Genomic DNA, 17,512 nt, shown 5'->3' with positions numbered 1-17,512 from the left:
AAAAAAAAAAAAAACGTTGTTGATAAACCGGATATTAAAAAAGGTGTTTTAAAAATTTGTTAGCAAACAAAGATATTGTTAATAAACCGGAAATTAATTTGTTGTATCACCGTTATTATTTACAAAGGAAGATGCACCCTGATCCGAACCAAACCTGGCAGATTTCACTATGATGAACATATCAAGAATGACGGGGCTCATGCAATTGATCTAGAGAGAAAAAGGGGGGGAGGAATTTTTAGCTTTTTTAAGCCATTCTGATGGCTTACATGATGACATCGTCTTAGATCATTATCTGCACCAGTAGGCTCACAGTGGATGAGTAACCTTCACCTTCCTGCCATTTTTACGTCACGCAATTGCACGAGATGGATGCCCGATAGGCATGGCAGACGGGGTTCCTCGGAAGCATGGTCGTGACCTTCAGATAAGATCGACATCTTTCTTTAGTGTCTCCTTGCTATCCTACTGCTGCGTACTCATGAGACAGGGATATCAGCTCCGGAGAGAGTTTGAAAGAGACCTCACTGCGGTTATCTGTACAATATCCAACTTTATGGGGCATTCGGGGTGATAGTGGGCCAATGTTGGATTTCAAGGGAATGTGAAGGAAAGCAGACTCGTCGTCAAGATTTCGGTCGAACACGTCTGAGTCTCACTACCACAAGAGAGGACCGCCGTATTGTGCACCAGGCTCATCGTAAACCCTTCACATCTCCACCTGCAGTCCAAGAACAGGTACTGAACTCCCTACATTTTGTGTCATTCCGCACCAGTAGTGGACAACTATCATGAATCGGACTACGGAACTGCAGTCCCACGCGCACATCTACACATCGCACGTGTGTCTATGAACTATCTGCGTGATGCTGAGGTACTCCATTGGCCAGCAAGATCCCTCGCTCTGTCCCTGATATAACAAGTCTGGGACTAGCTCAGACGTAAACTCCTTCCCAGGGCAATACACAGGTAACAAGGACCAATTACAACAGTTGTGGGCCATTTTGCATATGACACGCTTCCTAATTGGGTCAGTGCATGCATCCAGGCTAGAAGGAGTGCTATGGCATACTGATGGTCTCATACTAACAAGCTCCTTGTCAATTTCGCTCGATTTTGTAATTCTGATATAACATCACAACCCGCTCAACCCGTGAAATTTAATTTCGTTTCCTCCTCCCCTTCTGCCTGCTTTTTTTTCAGACACAGTGCTATATATATAATAATATACAGTTAACTGTATATTCGGAATTAATCGTGAAATTGCATAGTTTCCGTGGTTTCTCAGGACAGCAGCACGTGAACAGTCCTCCAGCTTCGCCGTTTTCGAGGTGCTCGTTGCCACGTCAATTTGTCAAAGATATTTGTGTCAGTTGATTTCCCCATGTGCGACCTGTATCGTCGCTAGAATGATTACCCATTCCTCTCCACCCACCTTATACATTTCCCTTACCGCGTCAAGTGTGCACAACACCACCAGGTGGCGTTCAAAAAATGGTTCAAATGGCTCTGAGCACTATGGGACTCAACTGCTGAGGTCATTAGTCCCCTAGAACTTAGAACTAGTTAAACCTAACTAACCTAAGGACATCACAAACATCCATGCCCGAGGCAGGATTCGAACCTGCGACCGTAGCGGTCTTGCGGTTCCAGACTGCAGCGCCTTTAACCGCACGGCCACTTCGGCCGGCTGGTGGTGTTCAGTCTCGCGGTGGACAGTGGCCATAATGTTTCCACTCATCAATAAATGTATATGTACTAGCGCACCCAGCAATGCTTCGCAATAGATAAAGATATATGGGACCTGGATATCCGTCCAAATCTCCTCCTCCAACTTACCTCTGTCGATCATCTCCTCCCCACTCACCCTGCCCACCTCCTCCTCCTCGTTCTCTTTCTCCATCTTCTTCTCCCCGCTATCTCTCTCCACCTTCTCCTACACCTCCTCTCCGTCCGTCTCCTCTTTCCCCCCTCTCTCTCTGTTCCTGAGCCTTGTTTATTTTTATTGGAAATGAAACCTCGATTCGGCTGGTCCCGGCGGAGGTTAGAGTCCTCCCTCGGGCATGGGTGTGTGTGTTTGTCCTTAGGATAATTTAGGTTAAGTAGTGTGTAAGCTTAGGGACTGATGACCTTAGCAGTTAAGTCCCATAAGATTCCACACAAATTTGAACATTTTTTTGAAACCTCGATTGGGATATGAAGTCGTTTAAAATGAATGACTAAATTGGTTGGGACCATTGGTATACGTACGGGGTATGAGAGACCTCCTCAGCTGCTGAATCTGTGAGGATGGTAGGTTCAATGACAGTATTTTGCATAGTTTTCACCTGCGAACAGGTGGGATTATAAAGGAAGCCATAAAAACGACTTTCCCGTTCTGTGTCACAACGGACTGCTGCGAAGAAACAAAACATCACATTGTTGTGTATATAATATTTGTGTAAAATTATGTATAAGGAAAAAGAATATGTATTGGAGGAGTGATTTGTCTAATGGCTTAAATGTCCTGCTGCCGTAGTTAAAACTAACTGATGGAAGAAATGAAACCGTACATTTTCGCAGCACAGGAAAGCATTTTCTTTATTTCACTCGATTTTAACAAAAATCTGCATATTGTCGATTAAACAAAATTTAGCAAATGTCCATTTGAATATTTATTAGCGTGTTATATATATTGTCGCTAACAATGTTGAAAATCACTTTCCTTTATATAGTAATAAAGATATATCAACAGAAGTGAAGAAACCACATTAAGAGCTGAGCCGGTTTCTCAATTAATACTCTCGTCAACTGGAGTCAGAGTTTTGGAAATTACAACGCAAACATATATCAAGAAAGCACACTATCGCTCATAACCATAACAATAAAAAGTAAGATATATCCCAGCCACTGTCGTTTCGTGGCAGCTATTGCAGTTTCAAATGAAAAATCTAAATACAACACTGAGACGCATAGCTTAGTTAACTACTTTTCGTATGAATTACGCAGAATATCACAAACTAAAATCATCCTGCGGTACATGAACAGAACCGGGTTAAATTTTTCGCAAAGAACTGTAATAAGAGGGCGGAGTGTTAGAATGGTTTGATGCACGCTCTGGTAGTTCACTGAAAAATAATTCTGAGCCGACAACCTTGGCCATCACTCATCAGCTCGAATTATCATCCTCGGGACTCGTGCGCATCCGTTGCGCTTATCTTGCCCTCTTATCTCACCTGCCAGGCCATGACGAATCAGTTACGACATTACTCTCGTATTCGGAAGGAATGGCATTGCCCGGCAGTCCTGATTAGGATATTTCGGTGGTTTATCTTAAACTCTTTGCCTGACTGCTGTACTGAATTATTATATCGATAGCCGATGTAACCCCCTTTAGTACTGTGCTCCGTCTCTTAGGACCTCCTTGTTGACAAAATGTTCTAACATAAGCTCTCTTCTTCGTTGCAGACGCCACATATTTCTCGTCAGAACCATTTATAACCTCCCCGTTGACGCAGGGATGACGACGCTCTTCAGGAATTAGAAGATCACGGTTCTAATACAGACCTGAGTTCTTCAAAAGTGCGGCTCCACACCCAAAACATTTAAATACCTACAAGCGGAAGTCTGCAGTCTTCTTCACATTTGCAGAATTTGAAGGTCACTACCATTACTTCAATTTCCTAAAGTAAATGCAACCCAGTTCTCTTAAAAATTTACAAGTATAACAACTGAATGAAGAACAGCCCCTTCTATACCATAAAGGAATTATCGATGAGAGATTATTGGTAATTTCTAAGGGGGGAAAAACCTGTAAATGGCCAACATATAGCCATATAAATATTACTTTTCAGTTTTTAATTTTTTTGATCTTTTCATACGTTCCACATAATAAGTCCTCTCGTGAATTTATTCTATGGAACAAGTAACTACCTAAACCCGAAAAAACCGGCTTTTGAATATTAGAAGACTTCCGAGCGTTGTTACGTAACAAATACTTCGAGCATCTCAAGAGAGATGCCTGTAACTGACTGCGTAGCCTATAAGCCATGTAATCGCGAAACACTGGTTCGATTCTCGATAGTTCCAGCTTTTTTTACTTCTGTTTAAGTTCTATATTGATTATCAAATGAAAGTATTAATTAACAAATATTGAACCAATTTTTAATAGAGGTAACGTTCTTAATGTCTGACCACATTAAATTATTTTAAAATTTGAGTCAGACATGCAAAATGCCTCGTCATTAAACGAAAGAAGTTTATGCGCCAATTATACTATTCAGTCTGTAAAAATAAAATAATACTTTATTTTGTGTTTGACGATTTGCGCTTTTGTGTCAAATTTTCAGCGAAAATATTATTTTTGCTGAAATTATTGTTCAATGTTTATTAATTAACCATTCCATTTGGTAATAAATTTTGAACAAGAGTTAAAAAAGTTGCTACTATCGGGACTAGAACTAGAGACTTCACGGTTTTAAGACTCACATGCTATGCACTCTTTTTGTTATTGTAGCTTCCTTCCCACCTTTACAGCCCCACCTTGCGCTCACCAGTAACTATCTTCTCGGTCCGGCTTCAGATTTCAAGCAATAAAATTCCTGAAGATTAAACAAAGGTGTTTCTATATACAGGGTGTCCCAGCTATCTTGTCCACCCAAAATATCTCTGGAACAATAACAGGTATTGGAAAACGACTTTCACTGGTATCAATGTAGGGTTGGGGCCCATGAATGTACATATTTGGAAACATTCTAAAACGAAAGCATATGTGTTTTTTAACACAAACTTATGTTTTTTTTTTAAATGGACCTCCTATATTTTTTCTTCAGCAATCCATAGCATGACAAAGCACATACACAATGGCGTTGATTGCATCGCAATATTCCCATTACGTCCCGAGGTATGGAGACGCGAAGTTGACGCTTGAAACACCCCACATGCGCTGCTAGCGCACGTATTGAGGCTCAGGCGCGAACCCCATGCTGCCCGTAATCGCGATGTGATTGACATGCTTAATCACACTTCCATACTTATCAAGAGGTCCGAAAAGAATAATACGGTCTGCTGCCATCCTGCATTAACGTCGTACATTCCAGCAGGTATTTATCCCATAGGCTAGGGGTGATGCGGTTCTGTAACATATCTGTGTACCGCAACGTTAGTCTCAAAGGTAACTTCGCTTATCGTTAATCCGCTACTAAAAAGGTAATGCCGTTCAACGTTAAAACTTTACTTTACTGTAGATCTAGCGCAAGTGACAGTTAATCATTCACTCGTAATAGTAAAATTCATGTTGTGGTTTTAGTGAAACGAGCAAGTGGACTAAGTTTTACCGTTGTTTAGGTAAAAATGTTTTGATTTGGGAAGTTCAGGTAGGACATAGAAGATGAATGTAAACATGTTTAACCAATTAGTTTTATTATCACATAATATTCAATGTTATGTTTATCTAATGCGTTAAATGACAAATTGTTGCAAACAAATGTTTCTTAACATCACTGGGTAAAATGGCCCTTTGTAGAAACTTCCACTGTGATACCAGCACTTTATAATAAACACAGCGTTCACGTCTCATGCTCAAAGTGATGCCCATTGGCTTGCATACATAGGGTCACTCTGCGGATGAAGGATGCCCTACTTCGTGCTACTGTTTCCTCTTTGATGGCTGTACAAGCATCAATAATGCGTTGCTTCATGTCCTCTGGTGTTGTTGGTTCATGTTGGTAAACAGCATCCTTCACTGCTCCCCAAAGAAAATAATCCAGCGGTGTAAGGTCCGGAGATCGGGCAGGCCACGTAACTGGGCCACCTCGTCCAATCCACCTACCAGGGAACTTACGGTTCAGAAGTCGTCGTGCTCGTAAGGCGTTATGTGCAGGGCATCCGTCATGCTGATACCATATGACCATTCTCCGGTTCAGAGGTACGGTGTCCAAGAGAACAGGAAGATTGTGTCGTATAAATCTGGAGTATTGTCTGCCATTTTGGATGCCATTTATAAAGAAACGTCCGATAATGGTATCTCCAATAATCCCACACCAAACATTAACTTTCCACGGACGTTGGTGCTCTACCCGACGGAGCCATTTTGGATTGCCTGCGGACCAATAATGCATATTCCTCATATTGACGCCGGCCGAAGTGGCCGCGCGGTTCTGGCGCTGCAGTCTGGAACCGCGAGACCGCTACGGTCGCAGGTTCGAATCCTGCCTCGGGCATGGATGTGTGTGATGTCCTTAGGTTAGTTAGGTTTAACTAGTTCTAAGTTCTAGGGGACTAATGACCTCAGCAGTTGAGTCCCATAGTGCTCAGAGCCATTTGAACCATTTGAACCTCATATTGACAATTCCTTTGTTGGAGAATGATGCCTCGTCGGTAAAGAAAACATCTGCAAAAAAATTTGAATTAGTCAGAAGTTTTTGCTGAGCCCCCCGACAAAATGTTACCCTATTGCGTAAGTCATTTCCATGAAGATCCTGGTGTAAATGAACATGGTAAGGATGAAATTTATGACGTTTAATAATACGCTGTGCACTTGATTTCGACACACCAACTTCACGTTCAATTTGACGTGTGCTGATTTGAGGATTCACAGCTATGGTAGCGAGCACAGCAACTTCAGCACGTTCATCTGTGCGTGTTCTAGGACGATGTCGAGGTCTTGGAATTAAGCTTCCCGTTTCACGTAGACGAGATGTGAAACGACCAAACATCCGGCGCGAAGGAGATGGCTTGCCAGGGAATCGTCTTCTGTACAGTCGTTCAGCCTGAACAGCATTTCGTCCACCTACAACAGGGTACAGTACAGGTATGTAGAGTAGGGTAGAAAACAGACATATTAACTTAATAATCACAATGTTCGCTAACAGTACTATCAACAAACAAGCAATCTCATAACGTATTTCCCGTCAACGTACATTCTCCATAGATCAGCAGCATTTCTACCATATCTTCATATGTGTACATTATACTGTACAGTGTAAGTTCCACAACACAACGTTTATTCACAATGTGTACTACCTCCGTGCCGTCACTAGATTACTCTGGTGCACGACTACACTGGCAAGCGGTGTACTGCACGCCAAAGCAACAACAAATGGGATGCTCGGAGGGTGGTGGAGTACAGGAGTTTGCATGGGTCGCAAATCATACACAAGGCGAAGTGGTAACTGTGGCAGTAGTGGGAACTACGTTGGACACTTGACTAGGTAGAGCCAGGGCCTGCGCGACAGGCACAATGGGTCATATAACGCATTAGATAAGCCTTATTTTGGGTGTGCAGGATAAATAAGACAACCTCACGGGTGTACACCGATCGGTACGGGTTCATATTGTGTACGTTGATACGTAAAACGTGCAAGAGGGAAACCATTATGTGCTTATGAGAGTTGATGGCAGCAGACTGTATTATTCGTTTCGGACCTCTTGATAAGTATGGAGGTGTGATTACACATGTCAATCACATCGCGATTACGGGCAGTATGGGGTTCACGCCTGAGCCTCAGGACGTGCGCTAGCAGCGCATGTGGGGTGTTTCAAGCGCCAACTTTGCGTCTCAATATCTCGGGATGTAATGGGAATATTGCGATGCAATCAACGCCATTGTGTATGTGCTTTGTCATGCTATGGATTGCTGAAGAAAATATATAGGAGGTCCATTTAAAGAAACATAAGTTTGTGTTAGAAAACACATATGCTTTCGTTTTAGAATGTTTCCAAATATGTACATTCATGGGCCCCAGCCCTACATTGATACCGGTGAAAGTCGTTTTCCAATAGCTGTTATTGTTCCACAGACATTTTGGGTAGACAAGATAGCTGGGACACCCTATATATATATATATATATATATATATATATATATATATATATATATATATATATATATATATAGCCATCTTCTTCTGTGCGAATGCACAAACAGTGACCGAACTCTTACGGGAATCGGCAGTAAAGCCGCGAGTAATGAGTATGATGGGCAAGGGCACTATGAATATAGTGCGGGGCAATAAGTTGCGAATGTGGGTCTCACGGGAGAAATAAGTCCCTGCAGTCGCACTATCCTCTGTGTCCTCGGTGGCTGAGATGGATAGCCGGCACGGTAGCTCAGCGTGTTCGGTCAGAGAGCTGGTTGGCCTCTGTAGTAAAAAAACTGAGCGAAAGGATCAACAACGAACTTGAACGGATGCCATGTGACGTCCGTAAGGCCAAAAAAAAAAAAATTGGATAGAGCTTCTGCCATGTAAGCAGGAGATCCCGGGTTCGAGTCCCAGTTGGGGCACACACTTCCACCTGTATCCGTTGACTTATATCAACGCCTGTATGCAGCTAAGGGTATTCATTTTATTGTAAAGGTGTTTCTACTACATACACGAAGATTTTGTGGATTTTTCTCTCGGAATTCGTGCGATTTTGAACATGTGAAGTACTATTTTTGATCTTGGTCCTTAGTCTAAATTTATGTCATGTGGCACCACGGTCAGTCTAAGTTCATTTTTGACATTTCAGACATTTTCTGTTAATAAGTGAAAAGATTAGCACCTTCAGTGACCATGTTCAGCTATATCGCGCCCCTTTTCTATTGCGTATTTTATGTGGGTTAAGGAAATTCCTTTAATGTTCAACATAGTTGTTGTGAGAAGACCATACCATGTGTCTGTTATTTTGTATCCAATGATTAGCGCTGTGTTTCATACTGTAATACGTGAAATGAGAGGCAGAATTGTACAAGACTTCTAAAAAATATCTTCTCACTTTTCATTTACAGAGTTAATGTACTTTTTTTTAATTTTCCATCAGGGTATATGACCGGCAACATGCCTCTGTAGGTTTGTTTATGATGGTTTAACACCTGTTGAATCCTAGAATGTCTGTTTATGAGATTTTGAACTAATTATTCGTATAACCCTTGTTGCCATTTAACATTACATATCACCACTTACATAAGGCTAACCATTTCTGTAACAGCGTCTCATGTCCGTATCTTTTATTAACTGCGTTAAAGGGACCAGTTAGTTAAGATTTCATTATTATCCTTGTCAACAGCGTATTTCTATGCTGTAGAGGTTTCCATCTTTCCATTACAAATATTCATGGCAGCATCTTATGTTAAAAGTAAATAAACAACCATTCCCTTATAATTACCAACAACCATTTTTGTTATTGACACAACGTATGAATGCAAACTTCATCCTTTCCCGCATTTTAATCTGCTCTAATGTCCTGATGAACGTTTTAGGTAGGGAATGAAGTCAATTTATTGTAGTACATATTGTGTAATGTGCTCGTCCATGTACGTGGCACTGAGCCTGTTTGCTGATCGTAATTAACTGTTGCACATAAGATCAATATTAATGGATATATTGGTCCGATTCAGTTCTGATATTCCATGCGAGTCCAGTAGGATCTTAATGGGACGTGAAAAACGTGATCAAATACTGTTCACGTTCTAGATACACTTTCGTGTTTTATATTACGCTACATGCGTATAAACTTTCTATAAATTGCCACCCCCATCCAGTTATCTGGCGTAATTCATACACCCCCTTCTAAACTTTTGGCCTAAACAACACAAAAGTGTCTTTCACGTTGCGTAAGTGATTCTGAAGTGTGAGATGGTTTTGATTTTAACAATCAGCGGTTACTAGTGCATATCTATCTGTGAATAAGTCACGTTTGGAAGCTGTATGTCTTCTTAACTTTTATGTTTGCAAAGAAAAATTAAAGAGAGTTCATCTCTTTAAAATCCATTGAGAAATTTTACACACACAAAGCTAAAAAGCAGAAACTAATTATTAAAATTAAAGTAAATTTTTAATACAGCACAATTTTGAATTGTACTAACAAGTATAAAATAGCTGCTGCTACCGCATACAAATTCCAAACCCCATATTGATAGATCTGAAAAGTCTTTATTACGAATTTTTAATAAGTATGTAAACACTTGTAAGAATTATGACGAAAGATGTGGGGCTCATGTAAAACAATCACACATCTTCAGAAGTATCTGTATGGGGTTACGAATCTATATTGAGCTAGGAGATATAATTTTATATTTTTTAATCAATTTTAGAAATGTGTTATTTAAAATTTTGTTTTTATTTAAATAATTATTTGTGATTTTGTTGTGGCAGTTGAACGGCCCACAACCCGGAAGTTTATGCCATGTTGTAACCACACATCTTACATGATTATCTTGTCTTTGAGCTGAGGTATTAATCACGTTTGGAACATTTCCAATAGGAATTTCCATTCGCGCATATTTCAGAAACATATGGCCGATCAAGTATCTCGATTACATTCTGCCCAAATCATAATATGAGGGGGGGGGGGGGGGGGGCTCCTTTCCAACTCTTGTACATAATGGGGACTATCCCCATCCATTAGAAATGAACACTCTTGAGCGACACAAGGCATTTGGGAATTGCGCCAGTAAAACACGGTATGCTACGTGTCATTGTCAGATAATTACATTCACAAATATCAGTTTAAATCCTTTCACTTTCAAAAATATATTAATAACGATGTTTTTGTTAGCTTAAAATAAGATGCAAAAAAATAACTATTTGTTTCCTCTACTGTACAACGTCAAGTGACGCACAAGGACTTTATGGCCACTCTGTACTTCCAGTTATACTGTAAAGAAGTGTGCTTAAGTAGACACGAGTGCGGAAAGAAGAGTACAGTGACGTCTGTTGATGGGTTGGTTCAAATGGCTTAGAGCACTATGGGACTTAACAGCTGAGGTCATCAGTCCCCTAGAACTTAGAACTACTTAAACCTAACTAACCTAAGGACATCACACACATCCATGCCCGAGACAAGATTCGAACCTGCGACCGTATCGGTCGCGCGGTTCCAGACTGAAGAGCCTAGAACCACTCGGCCTCACAGGCCGGCTCTGTTGCTGGGCATAGTATAGTTAGGCTATATATATTTGAAACAGCCAGTGGTAGAAAACTTTCAATGGAGGTCATTCCCACTAAATGAGGTGCAGCAGCGGTGAACGTTCAGGTGCAGATCCAGGGTTTGGCTATTGGGGGGGGGGGGGGGGGTCAGAGTTTGTTACTGTCTCATCCCCTTCCCCCAAATATAACTTGTAGTCATACTCAATTTAAAGTGCCACTGATGTGTACGGTATTAATAATAATTACAATTATAAACATAATATCACTTAATATAAAACTAACAAAATGTTAAATTACCGTAAGAATATAGAAAACATTTCAATATAATAATAATAATTTTATTATATAATATATTATATATATAATATAATAATAATAATAATAATATAATATATAATATCATAAAAAAATAAAGGTAAGGCAACTGCAGGAAAGGCACTATGAGTACGGGAAGGACTTAATCATGGCCTTTTTGGATATTGAGAAGGCGTATGACAGTATCTGTAGGGACAAGCTCTGGGATGTGCTGAACGCAAAAGGGATAGAAGAAGAGATAACACGAAAAGTCAGAAAAATGTATGAGGGAAGTGAGAGTTGTGTGAAAGTGGGGAGGGAACGTACTGCATGGTTCAAGCTGGAAAATGGGCTGCGACAGGGAAGTACACTTTCGCCTTTATTGTTTATTATTGTTATGGATGAAATCCTACAGCAAGTATCAGATGCAATTGGAGACCATAAAATGAAAGCAGTGCTTTTTGCCGATGACCTGATGTTATGGGGAAATTGCGAGAAGGAGGTGCAAGAGCAGTTAGATGCATGGGAGGCAACGGCAGCACAATATGGAATGCATTTCTCTGCAAAGAAAAGTGAAATAATCGTCACAACAAGGAAGAAGAATAGGCCAAATGTGGATATAACTTGTGGAGGGGACAAACTACAAGTGGTAGAGAACTTCAAGTACCTGGTAAGCGTGATTGAAAGTAAGGGGGGAAACGCAATGGAAATAAATGAAAGGTGCAGAAAAGCAGGGCAGTTCTACAAATGCATTAGGGGGCTTATTTGGAGCAAGGAGGTGACACAGAAATCCAAGGGAATTATATACCGAACCTACTTTGTCCCCATATTGGCATACGGAAGTGAGACATGGGTAATGCACAAAAGCGACAAAAGTAGAATACAGGCTAGTGAAATGAAGTTCCAGAGGAGCAGGTTGGGTGTAACAAGACCAGACAGATTGCGAAAGTGCGAAGTGTAAAATGGCTAAGAAGGCATGGCTAGAGGACAAATGTAAGGATGTAGAGGCTTATCTCACTACGGGTAAGATAGATACTGCCTACAGGAAAATTAAAGAGACCTTTGGAGAAAAGAGAACCACTTGTATGAATATCAAGAGCTCAGATGGAAACCCAGCTCTAAGCAAAGAAGGGAAAGCAGAAAGGTGGAAGGAGTATACAGAGGGTCTATATAAGGACGATGTACTTGAGGACAATATTATGGAAATAGAAGAGGATGTAGATGAAGATGAAATGGGAGATATGATACTGCGTGAAGAGTTCGACAAAGCACTGAAAGATCTAAGTCGAAACAAGGCCCCAGGGGTAGACAACATTCCATTAGACATACTGACAGCCTTGGGAGAGCCAGTCCTGACAAAACTTTACCATCTGGTAAGCAAGATGTATGAGACAGGCGAAATACCCTCAGACTTCAAGAAGAATATAATAATTCCAATCCCACAGAAAGCAGGTGTTGACAGATGTGAAAATTAAAGAACTATCAGTTTAGTAAGTCACAGCTGCAAAATACTAACACGAATTCTTTACAGATGAATGGAAAAACTGGTAGAAGCCGACCTCGGGGAAAATCAGTTTGGATTCCGTAGAAATATTGGAACACGTGAGGCAATACTGACCTTACGACTTATCTTAGAAGACAGATTAAGGAAAGGAAAACCTATGTTTCTAGCATTTGTAGACTTAGAGAAAGCTTTTGACAATGTTGACTGGAATACTCTCTTTCAAATTATAAAGGTGGCAGGGGTAAAATACAGGGAGCGAAAGGCTATTTACAATTTGTACAGAAACCAGATGGCAGTTATGGAGAAGAAATAAAAACTTTGAGGTTTGCCGATGACATTGTAATTCTGTCAGAGACAGCAAAGGACTTGGAAGAGCAGATGAACGGAATGGACAGTGTCTTGTAAGGAGGATATAAGATGAACATCACCAAAAGCTAAACGAGGATAATGGAATGTAGTCGAATTAAGTCGGGTGATTCTGAGGGAATTAGATTAGGAAATGAGACACTTAAAGTAGTAAAGGAGTTTTTCCATTTGGGGAGCAAAATAACTGATGATGGTCGTAGTAGAGAGGATATAAAATGTAGACTGGCAATGGCAAGGAAAGCGTTTCTAAAGAAGAAAAATTTGTTAACATCAAGTATAGATTTAAGTGTCAGGAAGTCGTTTCTGAAAGTATTTGTATGAAGCGTAGCCATGCATGGAAGTGAAACACGGACAATAAATAGTGTGGACAAGAAGAGAATAAAAGGTTTCGAAATGTGGTGCTACAGAAGAATGCTGAAGATTTGATGGGTAGATCACATAACTAATGAGGAGGTATTGAATAGAATTGGGGAGAAGAGGAGTTTGTGACACAAATTGACTAGAAGAAGGGATCGGTTGGTAGGACATATTCTGAGGCATCAAGGGATCACCAATTTAGTATTGGAGGGCAGCTTGGAGGGTAAAACTCGTAGAGGGAGACCAACAGATGAATACACTAAGCAGATTCAGAGGGATGTATGTTGCAGTAGATACTGGGAGATGATGAAGCTTGCACAGGATAGAGTAGCATGGAGAGCTGCATCAAACCAGTCTCGGGACTGAAGACCACAACAACAGCAACAAAATGGAAGCATGCACTCGCAATGATTGTGAACACTGTCTTGGACTGTGCCTATATGAGCTTGTCAATGTAGGAAATACTGTTTCTTTCAGTCGTTTGCACCTGCAATCAGGAAATAAAGTTTCTCTTTCATGTCGCCCTTTAGTGGCGGACACCTGTGTGTGGGCCTTTACCCGTCTGCTATGTCACTGATAAGGCCACAACGGCATGGGCAGGAACTCGGGTAAGCAATTAAAAAGTATCCTGTGTTAAAAGTAGCTTGTAAGTTCTACAAAAAAAATGGTTCAAATGGCTCTGAGCACTATGGGACTTAACATCTGTGGTCATCAGTCCCCTAGAACTTAGAACTAGTTAAACCTAACTAACCTAAGGACATGACACACATCCATGCCCGAGGCAGGATTCGAACCTGCGACCGTAGCGGTCGCGCGGCTGTAAGTTCTACAATTGCTAGCCATTTTTGGGACTCTCAGTTTCATGTTTCATTTCACTTTATTCACCGAATGTTAGCTCAGGCATTTGGAAACTGACATAGATAAAAATAAACTGAAGAGCCAAAGAAACTGGTACACCTGCCTAATATCGTGTAGGGCCCCAGCGAGCAAGTAGAAGTGCTGCAACACGAAGTGCCATTAACTCGACGAATGTCTGAAGTAGTGTTAGAGGGAACTGGCACCATGAATCCTGCTGGGCTGTCCATAAATCCGTAAGAGTACGATGTGGTGGAGATCTCTTCAGATCAGCACGTCGCAAGGCATCCCAGATACGCTCGATAGTTTTCATATCTGGGAAGTCTGGTGGCCAGCGGATGTGTTTAAACTTAGAAGAGTGTTCCTGTAGCCACTCTGTATCAATTCTGGACGTGTGGGGTGTCGAATTGCCCTGCTACAATTGCACAAGTCTGTCGGATTGCACAATGGACATGATTGGATGCAGGTGATCAGACAGGTTGCTTGCGTACGTGTCACCTATCAGAGTCGTATCTAGACGTATCAGCTCTCCCATATCACTCCTACTTGACACATCCCACACCATTACGGAGCCTCCACCAGCTTGAACAGTCCACTGCTGACATATAGGGTCCATGGATTCATGAGGTTGTCTCTATACTCGTACACGTCCATCTGCTCGATACAACTTGAAACGAGACTCGTCCGACGAGGCAACATGTTTCCAGTCACCAACAATCCAACGTCGTTTTTGGCGGTCCCAGGCGAGGCGCAAAGCTTTGTGTCATGCAGTCGTCGAAGGTGCACGAATGGGCCTTCGGCTCCGAAAGCGCATACCGATGATGATTCGTTGAATGATTCGCACGCTGACACTTGTTAACGGCCCAACATTGAAATATGCAGCAATTTGCGGAAGGGTTGCACTTCTGTCACGTTGGACGATTCTCTTCAGTCGTCGTTGGTCCCATTCTTGCAGGATCCTTTTCCGGCCGCAACGATGTCTTAGATTTGTTGTTTTAGTGTATTCCTGATATTCACGGTACTGTCGTGAAATGGTCGTACGGGAAAATCCCCACTTCACCGCTGCCTCGGAGACGCTGTGTCAGACATTTCTCTCATTACTTATTCTGATCACTAAACTGACACACAATATTTTTTTTAGCGCAACGCAATAATCCCTACAAAAGAATGGCCCCTACTAACAATAACCTATACCTTTCACGAATCACTTACCTAACAAAAATCTTCATTACTCAAACTACTGCAATAGAGCGAGCGCCAATACTGCCAGCTACATAAAAGATTCTAACTACTGAAGGCGCTAACTACTGATAGGCATAGTTAGCAAATGAATGATTTTTATAGAGAGCAAACAATGGATTTACCTTAATAGTGTTCAAAAGTCATAATATATCTATCAGTTCATGAGATCTAGTCCTACAAATTTTCTTTTTCTGACGGACACATGTCCAGATCGGGTTGTTTAGAAAATATTATGGTGCTGTACTAGGCATAAACATATTGAAGTTACATCCTTACGTTCCCCCCATCTGTGATGTAATTTTCGCTGCCAGTTATAGAAAGACCCACAGCTTAATGGTCAATGCAGACCACGGTGAAGATTGATTTTTTTCTCTTGCGCAAAGCATTATTTGAGTTGAAAGAAGAGACAAGTCGCAGATAAAGCCTGGACTGAACTCGAAATCTCTGTATTTATAGATTGTTGCTCACGGACTCTGGCGCCAAGTAAGGAATTGCAGGTCCCCTTCTGTTCACTCTGATTTAGAGCTTTAGTAGTTCACGTCAAACGCTTCAGAACGATGCTCGGATGGCTGTTTTAAAATGTTTCTCCTTAATCTTTATCATCTCTGTTAGAAGTTAATAAAAAGTTACGCTTTCTTTGTTCCCATATGAGTGCTTGTCGCCAGTGAGTTGAAAATACGAGGCGCGTCTTCCCAGTAAGCACTGTTTACGACCATTGAGGGTAAGCGGTCGCCGTCCAGCGTATTCTCGCAAAGTACCTTCAACTGTAAACAATCCATAAACTCAATTACGGTAGCTTCCGCTTTGATGAACGTTTATTTATAAGTGTTTAAAACGTTTCAACCGCATAAAATGCCGCTGATTTCGAAACACGCGATGTTATTCGTTTCAACGCAAGAGACGAGAAAGGGGTAGAAACTCATCAGCAGATCAGTGAAGGAAAATACTATTAGCGCTGGAATGGTTACGAAATACACTGACGCATAAACTACACATCAAAAGAACCTTCAGAAATACATTTGTGTATGTAACATATTTTAGTGATTAACATTGCAAGATTACAGGTTAATGTAAGTTCGGGCTAAGCCGTTGCAAATGTGAAATTATGATATATTAATAATCGGTGTAGACGCCAGAATATTGAATGCAAGCATACAAAGATGCATGCATTGTGTTTTGCAGGTGCCGCATGTCAGTCTGTGTGATGGAGTTCCATGACATTTGCACTTAGTCGTTCAATATAGGGATAGTTAATGCCCCTTGTGGAAGACGCTGAAGTTGTCGTCCGAAGTTGTCCTATATGTGCTCTATTAGGGTCACATTTGCCGATCGAACAGGCCAAGGCAACATGTCGGCTCTCTGTAGAGCATATTGGTATACAACAGCGGTATGTGGGTGAGCGTTATCCTCTTGGGAAACACCCCCGTGGAATGCTGTTCACGAATGGCAGCACAACAGGTCGAATCCCCAGACGGACGTATAAATTTGTAGTCAGGATGCTTGGGATAACCATGAAAGTCTTCCTGCTGTCCTAAGAAATCTGACTCCAGACCACAGCTCCAGGTGCAGGTCCAGTGTGTCTAGCAAGTACACATACTGGCTTCAGGTCCTCAATGGACCACCTTCTGACCGACTCACACTGGCACCGAGACAGAACCAGCTTTCATCAGAAAACACAACAGACTTCCACTCTGCGCTCCAATGAACTATCGCTTGACACCTCTGAATTCTAAAATGGCGATGGTTTGGGGTCGCTGGAGTGCACACAGCAGGGCGTCTGGCTCGGAGCTGTCCTTGAAGTAACCGATTTGTAACAGTTCGTTGTGTCACTGTGATGTCATCTGCTACTCAGACTGTTACTGGAGATGTACGATGCGCCAGAGCCATATGGATGCATACCACATAGAATAGCGGTCTTGCAGGTCTTCTAACCTCTTTGTAATACAGTCGTTTGACTACACAAAATGGATACCACAAGAGATAACTAGAGAAGACTGTTCTCCAA

Source organism: Schistocerca piceifrons, chromosome X, assembly GCF_021461385.2.
Source record: "Schistocerca piceifrons isolate TAMUIC-IGC-003096 chromosome X, iqSchPice1.1, whole genome shotgun sequence".
In the NCBI taxonomy this organism is placed as follows: domain Eukaryota; kingdom Metazoa; phylum Arthropoda; class Insecta; order Orthoptera; family Acrididae; genus Schistocerca; species Schistocerca piceifrons.
Note: the sequence above shows the minus strand (reverse complement) of the source record.